Genomic DNA, 21,230 nt, shown 5'->3' on the forward strand with positions numbered 1-21,230 from the left:
ATGATTTATTGTACTCATCCTTAGTATCTGATGCTCATGTATTATTATTATATTAATATTATGCTTGTCTGCATTCTATTGTTTTGAATGCACTGTTTTAAGGCATGGGTTAACACCCTAGTCAGCCGATTAGGTACAGTAAAAAACAAACACAAAAACACCCCTAGAAGGTACATAACTCCTCCATCTCCATGTACCATTTTCCTGTCTATCAGCTGAGTAATGGCTGTGTGCATAGAGCATAATGGATTTTCTCATTAGGACTCTGACCCATCCAGGGGTCTGGGCATTACATGAAGTTGGTTGAGTTCTCATCTGGAAGTTCCGACTTCCCCCGATTAGTTTTGTAGTAACAATTTGAAATACCAAAGCATGCATGGTTTGCAATTGTTTGGGAAGTGCTCCAAGAACAGCCTTGGGTTGGGACATTTCAGTCAGTCCGACTGCACCAGGGACCAGTGTTGCATTCAGATATGGATGCCCTCTTTCTAATGGCATTGTCACTTGATGCAGAAGGAAGTCTCAAATGTGGTATTTAAGTGCTTCTCTAAGCTAGAAAACACTTTGGGGATGTCATTGCACATGCTTACAGGTAGCACAGATGTGCGAGGAGTTGGAAGTCCTAGGTTTGCATTCTACTTGGGCCGTGGCATCCTTCTGTGTAAGCATGGCCCAGGATGTGACCTCTTCTACTGATGCTCAGCTTGGAATAAAAATCCTTCACCATTTTATTCAATGCATCTTATTGTATGGTGGCCCAGCCTCAGATTATGCATGAGCCCATCTTCTTTTTCATATGTTGTTTGAGTTATCGAATTTGCTATGGCTGCCATGTAGTTAATCATCAAATGAGAGGACTGTTAGCTAAAATATGGCAGGCCAGTATTCCTACCCATGTCTGCTTTATATTTCTCTGGGAAGGAGAAGTCCTACTATACATACTGGATGTGCTGCTTTTCCCTGTCTCTACCCAGCCAGCTACGGTGGTAACCCATTCATTATGGCTGCCATAGAGAATTCCAAGAGAATAAAATGGGCTGTCATTTTTCTTTCTTTTTGTACCTTGCCTCATTTATTTGTTTTATTATGTTTTTATATACTGTAGCACACATATATTATGCAGTGATTTACAGAGAATATTTAGTCATTCACATGAGTCCTTGCTCCAGTGGAGTGGCCCGTATTCAGTTTGAGCCGAGCCGCGTTAAGTTAAAGAGGCCCGGACTTAACGCCGACTTCGCCTGTTTTGTAGGCATTAAAGTATCGCGCGCGTGCACGCTTTACCCCGTATTCAATTTCAAAGGACGCGTAAACGGCACCCGGCAATACTGTAACTAGCGGAAAGTACTGTCATTTTTGGGGAAATCAGCCTGTCACCCCCCAAATGATGCTCTGACATGGGGGTTCACTATGGTAGCCCCCGATTTGGCTCGCTGAAGGTATTTGGTGTTTTTAAATGGGCTCAGTAGCTGCTAAATAGCGTTTTTCTATACCTGATGCAGAATAGTATTTAGGAGTATTTTTCCCAGAAAATAAGTTATCCCAGCAAATTTGGGGTACTTGAAAATGGGGGTCAGCATATTTAAAAGTTGCTAAAGTGAAGTTGAAAAAATCGTGAAAAATCCACCTGCCGCAAGCACCTGCAATCAAAAAAACACCTGGGGCATACTTGGGAACCCCCCAGAGTCAAGTTTACTAGTTTTTAAGTTTGTACCCCAACATTTTTTATTTTTTTTTGCCCCCTTTTTCAAAGTAAATTTTTGGGGTGTCCTTAAGTTTATTTTACAATTTTTTTTTGACACAGATTACTTTTGGGGGACTGTCTGAAGGCTGCACGGGGGTTCCCGAAACGTTGCACCCCGAAACCCCAATTCTGCAGTTTTTTCCGCCTGCCATTCATAAGCAAAACTTTACCGCCTGTTACATTGCATTGACTTTCCGCCTAGGTGGAAAGTCTTTCAAATTGAATACGGGGTAAAACCAAAACAGGCGATAATGACGTCATCGGCGGTAACTTAACGCGGATCCGGACTTAACACTACAAATTGAATACGGGCCTATGGGGGGGAATTCAATTTCCTATCACATGCACACTAGGGTTCATTTTTCATTACATGCCAATTAACCTACCAGGTTTGAGTGTAGGAGGAAACCCACACAGACATGGGGAAAACACAAACTCCAAACACACACAAGGGAAGATAAACGGTCATATTGGCTTATTTAAATTTATCCCAGATCTCTTGTGCCTCCAGTGAGCATTCTGCAGGAATGACTAGATCAGGCCGGGTCTTTATTATGCATTGTGGGAATGACCAGTCTACATGTGTGCTGTCAATGTTCAACCATACGTCAAGGACTTCTTGCCATGCAGAAGTTAGACCCAAGCACCAATCAAACATATATCCAATTTATCCATATAATTTGTGTATTTAAACTGGCCCCACATTTGTTTTGTTTTTTTTCAAACAGGTGATAAAGTATGTGATGACCAGTTTATGAGGATAATTTCCCTATATTTAAAGCTATATTTTTTGACTCTTAAAGTTTACCATATTTTGTAGTGAAGTCCTGTGGACGTCAATGACCTGTAACACAGTATTGAATAGTGATAAGCCTTATCAGAACCAAATGAACTTTACTTTCTGCATGGAATAGCACAACATCAAAGGGAGATAGTCAGTATGGATTATGATTGCTTTTCTAAAATATCTTCTAGCTATCTAGTGTGAGATCTCACAAACATTGCAAAATCTTTTTCTCTTTCATCCTGAGGGGACACGAGGTACTTATGCTGGGGTATAGAGGCGTGGATAGCTGGAGCTGGCACTTTCATTAATTTAGAAGTGCGAAGCTCCTCCCCCTCTATTCCCCACCAGCCCTCAGTTTAGAAAATGTGCCCTAGGAGCTGGTCACTACAAGCTGTGCTCCAGCAATACATTTCATTTTATTTATTTATTTTTTATGCGTCTTTTACACTACAGGTACCCTTCACCATCTATATCAAAGGTGGGGTCCGGGTACTGGGCGCCCTGGTTTTTTAATATAAAAATAAAAATCACGGAGGAGTGCACAGGGCTTATTCTAAAAGCACCTGACAGCTCCTTATCGCCTCAGCAAGCCTTCACACAGCATGAAGCTAAAGAAGAGAAGGCTTTGCTGCATGGAGAGAGAGACTTCAGGGACACGCAGTGAGTAACAGCTGCGCATTCCCCGGCCCCCTACATGCTGCCCGGCGCTGACACAGCTTAGTAAGCTGTGTCTGTTGTCATTAGGAAGCGCTGCAGTGCAGCTTCCGGCTCTAGCATTCCCCGCTTATGCCCGCAGTGTAGCGCGGAGGGGGAAGATATTGCCGCTAATAGCAACCATAATGGGAGCCCTTAGGGCATGTAGAAGGGGGCAGAGCCTAGCCAGCGCGCACGCTCTCTCCTCTACACGCGGCAGAAAGCTGTGTAAAACAGCGTGCCTGCCGTTTTTCTTCAATGAATAACTGCGGCTCTCCCTGGTTCAGGAGGTGTGCAGCATATGTAACAGAAGGCTGGATTCTCTTGCTCCAGGCATCCCTAGACTACAGGATCCTTCACAAAGAGGGCTGTGAGTGCTACTGGGGTGCATTTAGTAAAGAGCAGGGAATTTATTGCTATGGGAGGGTGTCTTCTCTCTTAATCAGCCTTCTGTCTCTGTATACTGTCTGCATCTATACAAGTATACTGTCTCCTTATTTCTGCACTGTATGTGGGTGATGTATAAATGTCTAAGTCGTCTCAAAAGTTTGTTTGTTCCAAGTGTAGCAACAAACAGACCAAGCCACATTTTATGGGCTCCACGTTAAGTGATGCTTGTTTAGTTATGGACGACATTACTAACTCACCCACCCCTCCATGGGCTGCTGACATGGTAGGTGTTATGACAGAATTAAGGCGGCTCGTAAGTCTCATTCCCCCTGGGTGGCAGGGTCAGCCTGGTACAGGTTAGCCTACGGCCACACCACCCTGAACACGCCCGATCTCGTCTGATCTTGGAAGCTAAGCAGGGTCAGGCCTGGTTAGTACTTGGATGGGAGACCGCCTGGGGATACCAGGTGCTGTAGACTTAATATGGGTACCATTGCTACTATTCCCTTCACTTCCTACTCAGAAGCGTCCTCTTATAACCGTCCTCCAATCAGAGGATTCGGAAGAGGTACTCCTCGCACATGAGGATACCGAGGAAGGTGAATTACAGGAAGTTTTGAATGATGTCGGTCAAAACTTAGAATCTGCCTCCACGGGGGTGGAACCTCTAATTCTGGCGGCAGGCGGGTTCTTAATGTACCTGAGGATATTGTTCCTGCTTCCCAGGAGTGTGAGTTATTCACTGAACCACCAAAAAGGTCGTCAGTTTTCCCGTTCTCAAAACAACTTCAACAGCAGTTTTCAGTGGCCTGGAAACATCAGGATAAGAGGTTCCAAAATTCCTAGTCAGTCCCCGTCCAGCTATTCTTTTCCGTCATCTATGATGGAAAAGTGGGAAACCCCCTACCCTGTTGATGCGTCTGTTTCCTGTCTTTCAAAAAAGGCTACGCTTCCAGTACGGGGGGCTACATTGCTGAAGGATCCTTCTGATCGTAAGTTGGAGTCAAAACTAAGGTGTATTTCTACTGCAGCAGGGGCTCAGTTTAGACCTACCCTTATTACCGCCTGGGTTAACCAGGCTGTGGTTTGCTGGACTGATCAGTTCATTTCGGGTTTGGATCTACTAGCAGAACACATCCGTGAGTCTGCAGTTTTCCTAGGAGAAGCATCCAAGTATATCAGTCAGTTCAATATCCGCTTATGCTATTTCTGGCCGCAGAGTCTTGGCAGGCCGACGTTACCTGGTTGCGTTCTTGGCATGCCGACGCAGAATGCAAGGATTTACCATTCACTGGCTTTTTGGGCCGGCATTAGATGGATATCTTGGGCCACTGGGGGTAAGTCTCCCTCCCTTCAATGGCTCTGGTTCCTAGGTGAACGCTCGTTTCAGTCCTTTCGTGCGCCACAGACCTTTCGTGATAGATCCCGAGGTGCTCCCACTCAGACAAGGGGTGGTAGAGATCTACTACATACAGTTGCACGTAGATGGGAACCGATGCCAGCTGAGCAACAGGTGGCATGACGGTCTTCCGTCCCATCTGGGGTCTCCTGCGGTGGTAGCTCGTTTATAGAATTTTCAACAAGTTTGAAACCAAACCTCTTCAGACCCATGGATTCGCAAACTGCTTTCCCTGAGGTACCAAATAAACTTTGAATTCTCCCCTCCAGCTCAGTTCGTCACTACGAGTCTGCAAATACCTACGGAAGGTTCTACAAGAGACTAGCCAGTCTCTAACAGTATCGGCTGTGATAGTTCCGGTTCCAGTGAATAAAGATGGGGTTTTACTCAAACCTTTTTTTGTAGTGCCCAAACCAGATGGTTCGGTCAGACCCATCTTAAACTTCAAGTCCTTAAACCGGTACCTGAAGATGTATCGTTTTAAAATGGAGTCTCTTCAGTCTGTCATAGCAAGCTTAGTACCAACGGAGTTCCTGATATCCCTGGATATCAAAGATGCCTATCTTCATGTTCCAATTTGGGAACCGCATCGGGCCTTCCTGTGCTTTGCCATATTGCAAATCACTATCAGTTTCGGGCCTTGCCATTCGGATAATCCTCGGATCCACTCATTTTCACCAAGATTATGTCAGTTATGATTGCTCATCTTCGGTCATTAGGACTGAACATAGGCCCTCATTCAGAGCCGGACGCTCTGAGCAGAGCGCTCGCTCTGAATGAGGGCCGTCCTCCATAAAAATGGAGCGTCCTCCTGGACGCTCGTATAGCTGTGGGTCACCACCCACAGCACATACGAGCGTGCAGGATGATGGTCGCGATGGTCTTGACCATCGCGACCATCGCCAGTGCGACCAGAAGCCTGTGGTCGGGTTTTTCGACCACAAGCCCTGGAGTGATTTTGGCTCTATCACAGCCAAAATCACTCCCACTGACATCACTAGTGATGTCAGTGGGGCCGGCTTCTGACGGTAGGCATTCCCTTGGGAACGCCTCTGTCTGGCAGGCACGCCCCCGGCACGCCCACCAAAGGGGGCGTCCTGTCAATCAATATCGACAGCACGCCCCCTTTGATCAGACACAACGAGCGAAGGAAAGTCCTTCGCTCGTCGCGTCGTGCGCATGCGCAGTGCACACCATCGACCCACTTGCGAGCGGACAGCCGCTTGCGAGTGGGTCTGAATGAGGCCCATAATTCCTTATTTGGACGACCTATTAATCAAAGCTCCATCAGAATTCCTTCTCTTGGACCACACCTCACTGACTTATTGTATCATACTCTAATCACAGCATGTTTGGACAAATCTCATTCCATCCCAGAGACTTCTGTTTCTGGGGATAATTCTGGATACGGCATCACAGAGGATTTTCCTTCCGGAAGACAAAGCCCGGGATATCCGGTTGCTAGTTCAGTTCATTCTCAGACCAAAGAAGGTGTCCATACTTCTTGGCGTCTTTTGGGGAAGATGATAGCTGCCTTCGAGGCACTATAATTCGAATCGACTGATCCGTTTGAACCTGGCTACCAGGGTAGCTCTCCTCTGATGAACACAATCCAACAATCTCTTAGCAGTGGTCCTCGACTATCAATTTCAGGGTCGTTGACCTCCTCTGGAACAACGGTGGCCCATAAAGGTGTTGGAACTCAGAGCGTTTTCCAATGCTCTCATAGAAGCAACGCGGTTCTGACGTCTCTTCTGGTAATAGTTCAGTCAGACAATGCGACAGCCGTTTCATACATCAACCGACTGGGCGGGACTCGTAGTTGCATGGCCATGCGAGAAGTAACTCAGATTCTCAGGTGGGCTGAGAGTCAGTTGGCGATCCTGTCGGCCGTTTTCTTCCCGAGAGTAGACAACTGGGAAGCAGATTACCTGAGTCGTCAGGATATCCATCCCGGGGGATGGAAGCTTCACCTAGACGTGTTTCAGGCTCTAGTACGGTGTTGGGGTCATCCTCGGGCGGATCTTATAGCATCTCAATTAAATAATCAGCTCCCGGTATACGTGTTGATTAAATCATCAGCTCCCTGTATACATGTCAAGGACTCGGGATCCGCAGGCGGAGGCAGTCAACACTCTGACAGTGCCGTGGACTTACGACTTCATTACCGGTTTCCCCCGATTACACTTCTTCCTCGTATACTAAAAATAAAACACGAGTCGGCCTCAGTCATTCCCGTGGCTACGAAATGGCCTTGGCGTAGTTGGTTTTCGGACATTCGGTCCCTCTTGGCAGATGAGCTGTGGCCCCTTCCTCTTCACCCAGACCTTCTGTTGCAGGGTCTTTTCGCGCAGCCCAACTTAGCACAGCTGTGTTGATGGGGTGGCTCTTGAGACCGATTATTTTAAGACGCAGAGGCATCCCAGACTCTCCCACCATGCTTCGCGCCAGAAAGCCGGTTTCGGCTGCGCATTATCATAGCATCTGGCGATCTTATATTTCATGGTGTTCCAGTCGGGGCCTTCCATCTAGGACTTATCGGTTATCCCTGTTTTTGTTTCTTCTCCAGACGGGATTAGATTCTGGCCTTCACCTTGGAACTCTAAAAGGGCAGGTTTCTGCTCTTTCCATTTTCTTTCAAGGAAAATTGGCTCTCATTCCTGTGTGCAGACGTTCCTTCAGGGCTTCTTGCGTTTGCAGCCTCCTTTTGTGCCTCCAATAGCACCTGGGATTTGATCTTGGTACTCTGGTCTTTTCAGTCTTCCATGTTTGAACCCTTGGAGGAGGTTGATATTAAGTTTTTGCCTTGGAAGACGGTACTCCTTGGGCTTTGGCTCACAGCCTCGGAATTGGGGGTTCTGTCCTATAAGCTTCCTTACCTTGTGTTTCATGAGGGTGGGGCGGAACTCAAGACAGTAGCCGCTTTCCCTTCCTAAGGTGGTGTCGGTTTTCCACATAAACCAACCTATTGGGGTGCCTTCTTTCGTAGAGGATTCAGGTGTTCCTTCTACTCTGTTGGTGGTTGAAGCTTTTCACATTTGTTTCTTGGACGGCGTCCCTCCGCAGGTCGGAGGCTCTTTCTGTCCTCTATGATGCTGTTCGGAGGGCTTGGCCAGCTTCCAAAACAGACGTTGGCTCGTTGGTTTATACTGACTCTCCGTCAGGCTTATGTCAACAATGATAGTCGGCCTCCTTGGTCTTTTTCGGCTCCTTCCACACGTTCTGTGGGTGCGTCGCGGGCAGCTGGTAGAGGTGCCTCCACCTTGTAATTGTGCTGTGCGACCACTTGGTCTTCTGTTCACACGTTTTTGTGAAGTTTTACAGATTTGATACGTTTGCGGCTTCAGCATCAAGTTTTGGCCGCCTTGTTCTGCAGGTTCCTCAGAGCGCTCCCGCCCATAGGGAAAACTTTGGGACGTCCCCAGCGTAAGTATCTCCAGTGTCCCCTAGTGGATGAAAGAGAAAATGGGATTTTGGTACTTACCGGTAAATCCTTTTCTCTGATTCCACAGGGGACGCTGGACGCCCACCTCAGCGCTCTTCACCTGCCTGTTAGTTTGTTCCATGCGTTGTATGGTTTTTTGTTGTTGTGTGATGTTCTACTCCCTTTCACTCTTGTTGTTCTCCATATCTCCTCGGTCTTCATTTTCTAAACTGAGGGCTGGTGGGGAATAGAGGGGGAGGAGCTTCACACTTCTAAATTAAGTACCAGCTCCAGCTATCCACGCCTCTATACCCCAGCGTAAGTACCTCCAGTGTCCTGCCTATTGTGAAAAAGCCACAAAAATGTGCTTATTTTTTAATAACTCATGCTAGTAGCAGGTTATGCATCTGTGGTATAGATAAGTGGTTTTCCGCTCCAGACCTCAAGTACCCTCAACAGGTCATGTTTAGTGGATATCTTCAATCGTGCACAGGTACCGGCCCGTCCTAGTGAGCCAGTGTAGTGTCAGCACTACAGTGAGTGCGGTCAGCACTACACGTTTACACAGGAATGACGCTAGGCTTCTCTGCGCCCAGCGCCGTCCTGTGCTGCACAGCCGAGCCTCCTCCCCCTGATTTCTTACCCAATAGCGCCAGTTGGAGGGTGGGAGGCAGGCTCAGGCTGGTGCAGTTTTACACACACATCGCCACCAGCGCGGCTGAGATGTGTGTGTTAACCAGCAGCCAATGAGAGTCTGTCTGACTCTCATTAGCTGCTGCACACACTGCGAGGGCTGGAGCTCACTCATGAGCTCCGCCTCCCAGCTCCTGCAGTGGGTAATGGGGGAGACGTCATGAGGTCTCTCCCATAATGCAGACCGCGCCAGCCCGGGAGGACCCGGAGCAGGGATTCAGGTAGGTTTTTTTTTTTTTTAATCTCTTTTCTTAACTTGTATTTGTCTGCACTGCATCAGAGAGAGGGGCGGGGGACTACAACTGGGGGGGACTACTACTGGGGGCACTGCTTTGGGAGGGGGAACCTCTACTGGCGGCACTACTGGAGAGGGGGGACTACTACTGGGGGCACTGCATCGGAAGGGGGGACCACTACTGGGGGCACTGCATCGGGAGGGGGGACCTCTACTGGGGTCTACTACTGGGGACACTAACTAAGGGGCTTACTACTCGGGGCAGAAGGGGCACTGCACTGGGGGGTCCACTACTGGGAGCACTACATAGGGAGGACCACTACATGAGGCACTGGATAAGGGGGGGATCACTACTGGGGGCCTGCATAAGGGGGACCACTACTGGGGACACTGCATAGGGGTACTACTACTGGGGGTACCATATAAAAGGCACTGCATAGGGGATACCACTACTGGGGGCACTGCATAGGGGGGGACTGCTACTGTGGGGGCACTATATAAAGGGCACAGCATAGGGGTCCACTACTGGGGGCACTGAATGGGGGGGGGGTACTACTGAGGACACTATATAAGGGGCACTGCATAAGGGGGACCACTACTGGGGGTACTGTATAAGGGGAACTAATGGGGGTGCTGCATAAGGGGGACCACTACTGGGGGTACTATATAAGGGGCGCTACTAGGAGCCTGCATAAGAGGGACCACTACTGGGGACATTACATACTGGGGGTACTGTATAAGGGGCACTACTGGGGTAAAGGTGCATATGAAAAGGAATGTTCAGAGTAATGAGAAAGGGGTGTGTCATGTTGATACGGCCCATTTTTAAGTGACCACGCCCATTTTTTTTTTTTTTGTGCTCGCGCACATAGAGGAGATTCTCCATTATTCAATTTGCCCTGGGCTCCAAATACCCTAGTTACACCGCTGCTGGTTACACACTGACATTGCATTAAATGGCTGTGGTGCTGCATATAATTTCACATAGTCGCATTAGGCATGCTGTGGTAATGGGATGTAGTTATATTACCGGCGGACGAGATGCTAGCCGTTGATATACCGACACCGGTATCCCGCCACCCTTCAAAATGCAGACACCACTATCCCCTAAGGGATCAGGATACCGGTGTCGGAATCCTGATAGTAAGACAGCGGACCCAGGTAAGTGTTAGCCGCGAGGGGGGTGGTTAGGATTAGGAGGCAGGGAGGGAGAGGTAAGGGTTAGGCTCCGACCCGGGAGGTTTAGGTTTAGTGTACGGTAAGAGGGGGTAAGGGTTAGGCACTACTAAGGAAGGGTTAGGGTCAGGGCCAGATTAACAATGGGGCGGATGGAGCTACAGCTCCAGGCCTCCACATAAAAATAGGCCCATCATCATGACAGCATGATGTTGACTGGCCATTTGCTGTCCACAAGGTCAGCCATAAATCAGAAGTAGTAACAATGTATTTCTACTAGTTACCTCATACAATGAAGCTTTTTTTTCTATTACATATTTAGGAAGACATTGGAGCTGATATTGTAGGGTGTGTACACTCCCACATGGTACTGGCTACACCTACACAGTAATGGTCACACCTCCTCTACTTCTGAAAATAGGCCCTTGATCATTTTCAGCTCCAGGCCCATGTGGTCCTCAATCCGGCCCTGGTTAGGGTTAGGGGGGGACAGGGATGAGGGTTGCCACTCTCAGTGGTCACCGGTATTTCATACCCAACCGGTGGTAACGAGCATTTATGATTGGAGAGGTCAATGGAGAGTCTTCTCTGATCACTAGTGCACCTGCGGTGAACGTACCAAAATGGTTCATGCACCATTAATTTATCAACAACACAGATTGGTATAGGGTTCCATTCACACCTGTGTACATCTACTAGCAGGGTCTTAGCGTTAGCGGCGGGGGGGGTTTGTATTAGGGAGTCTAGCGGGGTTAGCGTCAGGCTTGGGGGGGAGGGGATTAAGCTTAGGACCCCTAGGAAGAAGGGTTAGGGCACCACCAGGGGGGGTTGGGTTTAGGCACATACCGGGAGGGTTAGGTCTAGGGTGGTGCGGGGAGGCGGTGTTTGGTCGAGGCACCTCTGGGGGTGAGGTTAGGGTTTGGCATCACTAAGGGAGGGTTAGGGGGGGGGGGGGCAGGGGAGGGTTAGTATACTTACCTACCCCAGTTGGGATCTCCTCATGTCAGGTATCCCCTGTCGGGATTTGAATCCCATTCCTACTAGCATTAGCAAACACTAAATCCTACGTTTTGGCACCTTTGACCAAGTTGCCTTGAACTAGCAATTCTGATACTACAGAGCTCTATTTTGTTATTGGACCATCTATATGGGTGAATTGCAGCCATTGTGGTGTTAGTTCCAAAAGTTTTGAATATAAAAGTAGAAGTTCTAATACACAACTCTGCAATTGTAACCAGCTCTGTTATCAGGATGCTTTTAAGGATCTAAATCCCTTCCTCATTCTTTACCTTACCTAGACCAGGGATTATTTTTGCACATGATATTTCCTGAATTATAGTATACCACCTATGACTCACCTGAGTTTCCACCTATTAGTTCCTCATGCGTGTATCCAAACAAAGCCATCTCCTATTTAATGAGCGGCTAAGATGTGAGACACGGAAAGGTGTAGTTGGTAATTTCTGGTTTTATTGTGAGACTGTAGCCGGCTGAGCTGCTTCTTGTTTTCTTCCTTGTTGTTCTGTACAAACATATAATTCTCAATGTTTCTTCACACAGTGTAACATCACTTTACTGCATATTGTATTTATGTAAATGAGAACTGTACTTTGACTTGCACTAAGTAGGTACTATGAAGAATCCTACTGAGAGGTGCGCTGTATCATGTAAATTGAAAGACTAGTTGTATAGCATTTCCAATAAATGTCATCACACATGTTATGTAATTAGCATTATATTAGGATATTTTCATGGAAAAGCAGCTTCAACACTAGCAACTAGTGCTTCACAAATATTTGTTGTGTCTCATGGACATCACCATTGCTGCTGATTTATAGTGTGCCACAGTTGTCTCTCTTTGGTTTTCCTCTCTTAAGCTGCCCACACACATCGATATTTTACCCGATTTGGGGGAATCGTGAGGACATATCGTGTAAAATATGCCCAAATCGTGAGTGCCCACTCATGATCACGATGCCAATGCGCGTCCCCGCTCGTCGTATATCGCATCTTCAGATCTGCCGTGCTGTAGGGCTGATTTGCCAATCTGGGACACAATGCACTGGATGCACGATAGATCTTAAGTCAGATTGGACATTTTTTACTCCAAATTGTGTGTAGGACTGCCGGGAAGCTGCCGGGGGAGAGTTCAGGGGAAATCGCACACATCGTGGGATCGTGTGCAGATCGCTATGTGTGTGGGCACCTTAAGGGACATACAGTATAGACACAACAAGTGTAGATGTGATAACAGATACAGGAGAGAGTTTCTGCTGGGGGCACACTTGTCTATAAATCGCTAGCACGCCAAGTCAGACTCTCCCTTAGCTGTGAAATCTTTAAACCTTATCTGGAAACCCATCTGTTTACAAGAGCTTGCCCTGCTCCCACATAGCTGTCTCTGAGCTACACTCACTCTTCTTGTCAAAGCTGCAGCCTTTTCCAATTTGAAATGTAATGCTCGGTACACACTTGACAATGTTCCCGTGAAGCTGTTTGGGAAGGGTGCTGCGCCCTGTCCGTTTTAGAAAATGTGCCCTTTTCTTATGGCAGTGCCCTGCTGAAACAGCCTGCCCGGGGGGGAAAACTGTGGTGCAGTGCTCACCACCAGGGAATAGATGCCATGCGCATAGGTCCTGGGCATGCCCCCAAGAGTGATGAAAGGAGGGGGGGGGGGCGAGTCTTAAGGTTATGCCCCCTTTTCTCTGGATTCTTTGTATTGGTGGAGAGTGCTGCCGGTAAGCACAACTACTGACTTTAAGAAACTCTGTCAGGACTACTGTACAGAGCTACTAAACCAACAAAGGACATTATACTGAAACATTGAAACTGTTGTTATATTGCATGATTTGTATTGTGTGTGTTGGGTGATATTATTAGGCAACACGCTTTCATTAGTCTACCATAGTTTAGTATAAGCTTTTTGATGATTGGGTGTTAGTAGTTATGCATTGTGCTCGTTTGCACTTGTAAATTAATAATCACTATGCTGTAAAGAACAAGATAATTTGTAAAATGGAATGAAACTTTTTACCAGTAATTTGGCACAAAGGACACTGTTCTACAAATTACAGGTTGAGTCTCCCATATCCAAATATTCCAAAATACGGAATATTTTTAACATGACTGAGAAAGTGAAACCTTTGCTTTTTGATGGTTAGGTATACACAATCTTTAAGGCACAAAATTAAAAAAATAAATAATAATTACATTCAGGCTGTGTGTATAAGGTGTATATGAAACATAAATGAATTCCATGTGTGTACACAAACGTTGTTTGAGCCACAAAATGATTGACAATATTGTATAAAATTACTTTCAAACTGTGTCTATAATGTGTACATGAAACATAAATGCATTCTTTGTATAGATTTGTGTCTCATTCCCAAGATATTTCATTATGGTATGCAAATATTCCAAAATATGGAAAATCTAATATCCAAAATGACCCCCGGTCCCAAGCATTTTGGATATGGGAGACTCAACCTGTATTTATTTAGTTATTTATCTGCCTTCCAGCATATAAGTCTATGGAAGGACATCGCACTCAGCCACATTTAATGAAATGTACCTTTTCCAGCCAGGAAAGTGTGTGTATATGTATGTATGTATGTGTGTGTGTATGTATGTATGTATGTATATATGTGTATATATATATATATATATTCGCAAATCCGCGCTATAGCGCATATTTTACCCGGGATTGAGAGTGGGGACTCACTTTTAAAAAGAAGGCGGGTCCTCTGGGACGCGCTGTGCTGTGGCCAATCCCTGACAGCTGGCTGCAGCACAGCGCGTCCCCGAGAAGGACACAGCGCTGTCTGTTAGAGCAGCAATGAGAGTCAGACTCTCATTGGCTGCTGCTGTGGAAAGTCGTGCTGGGATCAAGTGTCTGATTCCAGCATCGGCACAGCATCCGTGCCCGGCGCTGGGACAGTGTGTTTGTTCCCAGCGCTGGGTAAGCCACCGTGGCGGGTAACTGTTGAAGGGACCGCCTGGTCCCTTCCACCAGCGTCGGCGGGAGAAACTTGGCTCCGGGCGCAAGCTAAGCGGAGCTTTGCTGCCCGGAAGCCAAGTAGTGGCGGCGGTTGTTTGGCACTGGCTGCGAGCTTTTGGCTTGCGGTCCAGCAGCCAATAGGAGGCAGAAGCGACGAGCCAATTGCGGCTCGCCGCGTCATAGGCCCGCCCACTCGCGACATCTTGAATAGACGCCGCTGAGCGGGAATGTTCAGTCCGGCAGGGGAGGAGTGAAGACCTCCCGAAGACAAGTGAAGAGAATAGCGGCGCGGCAACAGTTCCAGCGGCCGCGCAAGAGGCCAGAAGACAGCGTGATCAAGAAGGAAGAGGCGGCGCCGCTGGCCAGGACGGGTCAGCGGCACAAGAATGAAGCTGAGGAGCCTCTTCCACCATACGGGTAGGTGGCCTTGGGCCACCATTATTTAACCCCTCCCTAGACCACCAGGATTGTCGGGCACTAGACCCGTGGGATATATTCAATCAATAGGCATGTGGGTATATAGGTGGCACAAGGCCCGGTGTACATAGGGAGCATTAGGCCCAATTGAAGGTGTGAGTGACCTGGGCATTAGGCCCAGGTCACTAAATGGCAAATAGGTGGGCCAATACTGGGAGCAATGCATAGAGGGTAAACTACTGGGGGCACTGCATAGGGAGGATTAATACTGGGGGCAATGCATAGGGGGTAAACTACTGGGGGCAGTGCATTGGGGGGATTACTACTGGGGGCAATACTTAGGGAGATTACTACTAGGGGTAATGCATAGGGAGATTACTAGTAGGGATAAAGCATAGGGGGATTACTACTGGGGGCAATGCATAGGGGAACTACTACTAGTGGCAATGCATAGGAGGGGACTGCTACTGGGGGCAATGCATAGAGGGTCTAATGGGCATTAATGTGCGGCATACTGTGTAAAGGGCATTAATGAGCGGCATAATATGTAAAGGCCGGGCATGGCTGTGTGGCATCATTTGTAAGGGATTAGGGGAGGTCTGAGAGGCATATGGGGAGCTCTAAAGCATAAATTATGATGGTCAGGTAGGACCCCAAGATTTTTAAAGTGGAGGGTCCCTGGGACTCACATATTTTGTAACTCACCGCGATTATATATATATATATAATATTTTTTAGTCCAGGTTTTAAAGATATCCATGCTCAAGCATAGACTCCAGCAGGGATATCTTTAAAACCTGCACTGTAATGACGGAGTTTGGGAGCCTCTGCTCTACAGTACGCCATTGGGTTACTTGGTACTGAGTGTGCACACTCATGAATATGGATGTGGATTAACAGAAAAACAGTACAAAGGTTGACAGTGTCTAGATAGACACCAGGGGCCAAATGTAACAGGGTGAGAGTTCAGAAAATGTGAGGGTTTAGCACTTCACATTGATCGAGTTTTTTCTTCAAACTGGGAAAATATCTGGATAGGAGTTTAAATCGTGAGCGTTTGTTTTTTTTTGTCTAAAAACATGGGAGTTTGCACGTTCTTGAACTTTATTGCATTGGGCAAATTTAATTAGTGAGACAGTTTACTGCTAAACTCTCACATTTTCTAAACTCTCACCCTATTACATTTGGCCCCAGATGTTAGACAGTCAATAGATGGACTGGGACAAAAGGTCGACACGCTAAAGGTCGACCGTTACAAATGATTGACAGGGTCAAACAGTCGACATGAAAATGGTTGACACAAAACTGGTCGACACATATTTTTTTTTAGCCCTAATCTTCATCTTCATCCTAATCCTACCATTAGTGCCTAACCCTCCCTCCTTGTGTCTAACCCTAACTGTCGGGGTAGGTGCCTGACCCTAACTGTCCCTTACCTCCGGTAAGTGCCTAACCCTAAGAGGAAAAAAAAACTCGTCAATTTTCAGGTCGACCATTTTCATGTTGACCTTTTGACCTTGTCGATCATTTGTACCTTTTAATATTCTTACATGTCGAGCTTTAGTGTGTTGACCTTTTGTCCCTGTCGACCTTTCGACTGTCTAATATCTGGTGTCTATCTAGACCAGGTGGCCCGTGGAGTTGTTCCCCGTGGCCTGCTGATGGTTAGTGTAGTGCGGATCGTAGTGAGTGCAGTCCGTACTACACAGAAACAAACACCGACGGAGGTGGTGTGTTTGTTTTGGCAGCCTTTGAGAGTCAGACAGACTCTCATTGGCTGCTGCACCCCTGTCCGGAGCAGCTCCACCTTCCGGCTCCCGCAGTGGGTGATGGGAGAGACGTCATGACGTCTCTCCCATAGTGCAGAGCGGACAGCGGCAGGCATGGGGATTCAGGTAAGTGTTTTTTTGTTTATTTTATGTCTTTGTCCTATATATGTAATATGGGGGACCACTACTGGGGGCATTATATAAGGGGCACTGCATAGGGGGGACTACTACTGGGGCACTATATAAGGGGCACTACTGGTGGCACTGCATAGGGGGGATTACTACTGGGGGCACTGCATAATAGGGACTACTACTGGGGCCACTTCATAGGGGTGACCACTACTGGGGGCACTGCAGAGGTGGCCAGTTATGGGACGAATGGGGGCAACTATCTGACATAATTAATGGAGAAGGAGGGACAGTTATGGGGCATAATTATAATTGTGGGAGAAGGAGGGACTGTTTTGGGACCTATTTCAAATTGTAGGAGGGGGGCAGTTATGGGAGATAATTGTGTGAGAAGGGGGCAGAGTCTAAATACAGCAGTATAGCTTAGTGGCCTTGTGCTTCGTTGAATGTTTTTTATTTTAAGTGGCCCACACTGTCTTAAAGGTTGAAGACCCCTGATTGATAGACATTGTCGACCTTTTTACTGTCTATCTATAGTCTGGCACCCCATGAATATTGCTTTGGCCAAGCAACTGGTCATTATACTAAATTGTGTGTACTTTATGAATATTAATGTAGCGATTATACAATTGCTAACTTAATGCAGAAGTGTGGCTTGTAGGCATTGAGAACTAGTGTGTTGTAAAATTGTTAATTAAATCCTGATTAAGCGCCAGACTCTGACTCCTTTTATACTTGCTTTAAGTAAACATTACTGTAATTATTGTTTTGACACGAGAAATGAGCAAATGTTAGAATTATGTGATATGAGCCTTATTTAGAGTCAAACATAAAAATAAAGCTTTTGTAAACCTGCAAAATGCATCTGTACACTTGCCTTTCTATGGCTGTATTTTGAGTTGCACATACCTTATAAGATTTGTGCAACTTTAAATGTAACATTGCAGTCTTCATCTGCAATTCAGAAACTTCCACCAGGCCTATGGCACAAGAAAGGATATGCCCCCTTAATGGTATATCTTAGATATGTGTAAAGCTAAATTTGACACATGACAAGAGTATAATTGCCTGCTATCTCCACCCTCCTACTTTACTGGAGTTATACGGCAGTGCACCTGACTCCCCTTTTCCAGTGCAAGCATGAGAAAGTTAACTGTAAATATGGTTGCAAGTTTTGCACATGCTCAATACTACAAATCTAACACTATTCGCATTTTTGCCAAGCACATATTGGCTTCCAATTTTAAATTCAGGCCACAATGTAATCAGTCTAGTGTTCTCCCCAGAAAATGTTGCCAGCTGGGTTGCTTCAAGAAGTAGCTTGTTGGGGGCCTACGCAGTAATGAACTATTCTCAAACAATTTAGAGGCAACTGCCCATTCTAGTTTACTTTTTAAAATTGCAGGACTTCTATTTTTAGAGAAGTGCTCAAAAGGACATATCTGGAAATCTTGCTTCTATGTGGCTAATAACTGTATCTATTTATTTGCCTTATATATTTGTCTTAAAAGCAGTAGCTTTGGCATCAGAAACATTTATTCAAAGATCTGACCACCCACCAACAAGATTGAGGTTTTTAAAATGAGTAGCAGGTGTATGTTTTCCATAATGCATAGTTTTGTAGCTTCTAATATAGGGTCTATTGCTGTTAAAATGAACATCATGCCTTTGCCAAACTTTAGATCAATGAGGCAGCACATCTGAAACATCATAAGTGAAACTGAAATTCTATGTTTATATTTCTCCTTCATCCACTAGGGGACACTGGAGTCTCAGTACAGTGGGGTATAGATGTGGGTTAACCGGGAGCTGGCACTTAAATAATTTTGAATGGTAGCTAGCCCCTCCACCACTATACCCCCCTACAGGTCAGGCTAGGTTTTGTGCCCAGGGAGCTGGTACAAAGGCAAGCTGAGGATCAGACAGGCAGCTCACTGCCCCTGCCTGTCTGCTGCGTTGGAGCTGCCGGGGAGACCCCACCGCAGCTGCTTGCAGTGTGCGCTGGGGTCTTCTGCTACAGAGACCACAGTCTCATGGGAGTACCAAGACGCGCTGCGTGCGGCGCACATCACGGTTTCCCACTAGCAACGCCCGCCGCCGGCAGCAGCAGCTTAGTGTTTTCCTGGCACCCTGAGTAGCAGGGGAGCCAGGACTATAGTCGGGCATTTGGAAAAGATTTCTGGACTGCACAACCTGACTATATATACACTGGGAGGTGCTACCTGATGAGACTAATTGCAGGCACAGAAACAGACAAAATCTCAGGTGCACAACTCCAAATCATCAATAATATATATAAATGCAATAAAATTTTGCAATCAATAGAGGTTTTTAGCATAATCATGGCCAAGCTTATGGGCCTACCCACCATATCCAGGTAACCTCCAGAGGTTACCTGGATATGGTGGGTAGGCCCATAAGCTTGGCCATGATTATGCTAAAAACCTCTATTGATTGCAAAATTTTTTGCATTTATATATATTATTGATGATTTGGAGTTGTGCACCTGAGATTTTGTCTGTTTCTGTGCCTATAGGCGGGCATTGTAAACAGCGGCCCGCTCAGCGCTGAGATTGGGCACCATAGCTGGGGGGGTGGAGCCTAATGACAAGTTCTGCTCCTGCCTCCCAGCAGCCCCAGTGCTTCCAGAAAGAGGCTGGTGGCCATTTTATTGTAATAAGTTGCTGAGAACGCGGAGACTGTCCTGCCTACGGGATCTGTGAATGCACAGTGGAGTCAGGCTAGTGAAGCTGTTTTACATTGTATGTACAGCTGCTATTACACATTCATATTGTGTTTGACAGCACTGGTCAGGGTATCAGCGCTAGTGAGGTAAAAGCATATCTCCCTCTATGCCCTTATCTCTCTTTTTTTTTTTTTTTATTTCTATACAGTCTCTGTGTGTGTCTCACTGTCCTTCAACCTGTGTGTGTTAGTGGATTACTAACAATGTCTTCTAAAGGGTCTTCTAAAGGGTCAAAAGCTGCACAAAAGTCTTTCTCCTGCAAAAATTGTGCAGAGAAATTTACACAGGGACAGTCAAATACTTTCCTGTTGTGTGAAAAGTGTATTTCAAAGTCACAGACTACTGTCTCACCACTGCAGCCTATTTGGACTGATCAGTTTACATCAGTCATGTCTCATCTGTCTGCTGAGCTGGAAGCTTCTCGCAGAGACAGAGAGGTGGCCAGAACTCGTCTACTATCTCAGAACCAGGTTGGGCACGTCCATTAGCCAGATCTGTAGAGAGCCTAACAAAAGTCGAGCCAGGTCCCTCCTGCTGCCTCGTCTTCTAATGTCCCTACTAAGAGACCGATTCATAATCCCTTCAGATGGGATGAATCTGATGAAGACGACATGCAGGAGCCAGAGGAAGGCGAGGTTCAAGAACCAGAGGAGGACCAGACTCCAGAGGAGTCGGAACCTGCAACTCAGGGCGTAGAGGCGCTGATTGAGGCGGTACGCCAGGTGTTGCATGTTGAAGACATAGATCCATTGGCTACTAGACCGTCTATCTTTAATAAAAGACAAAGACAGGCTGCCACTTTTCCAGCGTCTGAGGAATTGGATGAGATACTAACCTCGGCGTGGAAACACCCAGATAAAAAGTTCCATATCTCAGGGAAACTTTTATCTTATTATCCATTTCCCTCAGAAAGCAGAAAATTATGCGAGACTCCTGCAGTGGATCCCTCAGTGTCCCGTCTTTCTAAGAAGACTGTACTCCCTGTGCCAGGAGCAGTTTCCCTAAAAGAATCTTCAGACAGGAAGTTAGAAAACACCCTGAAATCTATATATACAGTTGCAGGGGTGTCCCTTCGTCCCGCGCTAGTCAGCTGCTGGGTCAACAAGGCTGTAGAAGCATGGGCTACACAGCTTTCAGAGGGCCTTAAGACTGGGGTCCAAGCGGAGGAGCTGATTCAGTTGGCAGAACAGATTGCAGAATCAGCCACTTTCCTCGGGGAAGCTTCAAAGGACATATATAACCTTTCCGCTAGATCAGGGGTTCCCAACCACGGTCCACAAGGCACACTAACAGTCCAGGTTTTAAGGATAACCATACTTGAGCACAGCTGACTTAATTAGTACCTCATTTATTTTGATTTAACTATCCATGCTTAACCATAGCTATCACTAAAATCAGGACTGTTAGTGTGTCTTGAGGACCGAGGTTGGGAATCACTGCGCTAGATCCTTGGCTTTGACTATCTCAGCCCATCGAGCTCTTTGGCTGCGACAATGTCCGGTCGATGTGGAATCTAAAAGAGCAGTGGAGGCCCTTCCTTACACAGGGTATGTTCTGTTCGGATCCGAATTGGATAAGTGGATTTCACAGGCCACAGGTGGTAAGTCCACTTATCTCCCATCGGCTGCTCC

The 21,230-nt window shown here is 46.7% G+C and overlaps 1 protein-coding gene and 1 pseudogene across 2 annotated transcripts in view; both read left to right on the forward strand.

Annotated features, from left to right (window-relative positions):
- Positions 1-21,230, forward strand: part of NADK (NAD kinase) — a 130,965-nt gene that overhangs the window by 14,923 nt on the left and 94,812 nt on the right. The gene's annotated exons all lie outside the window — the stretch shown is intronic.
- On the forward strand, positions 3,975-4,093 carry LOC148532199 (5S ribosomal RNA; annotated as a pseudogene).

This window comes from Taudactylus pleione, unplaced genomic scaffold, assembly GCF_031769625.1.
Source record: "Taudactylus pleione unplaced genomic scaffold, aTauple2 ptg000082l, whole genome shotgun sequence".
Lineage (NCBI taxonomy): Eukaryota > Metazoa > Chordata > Amphibia > Anura > Myobatrachidae > Taudactylus > Taudactylus pleione.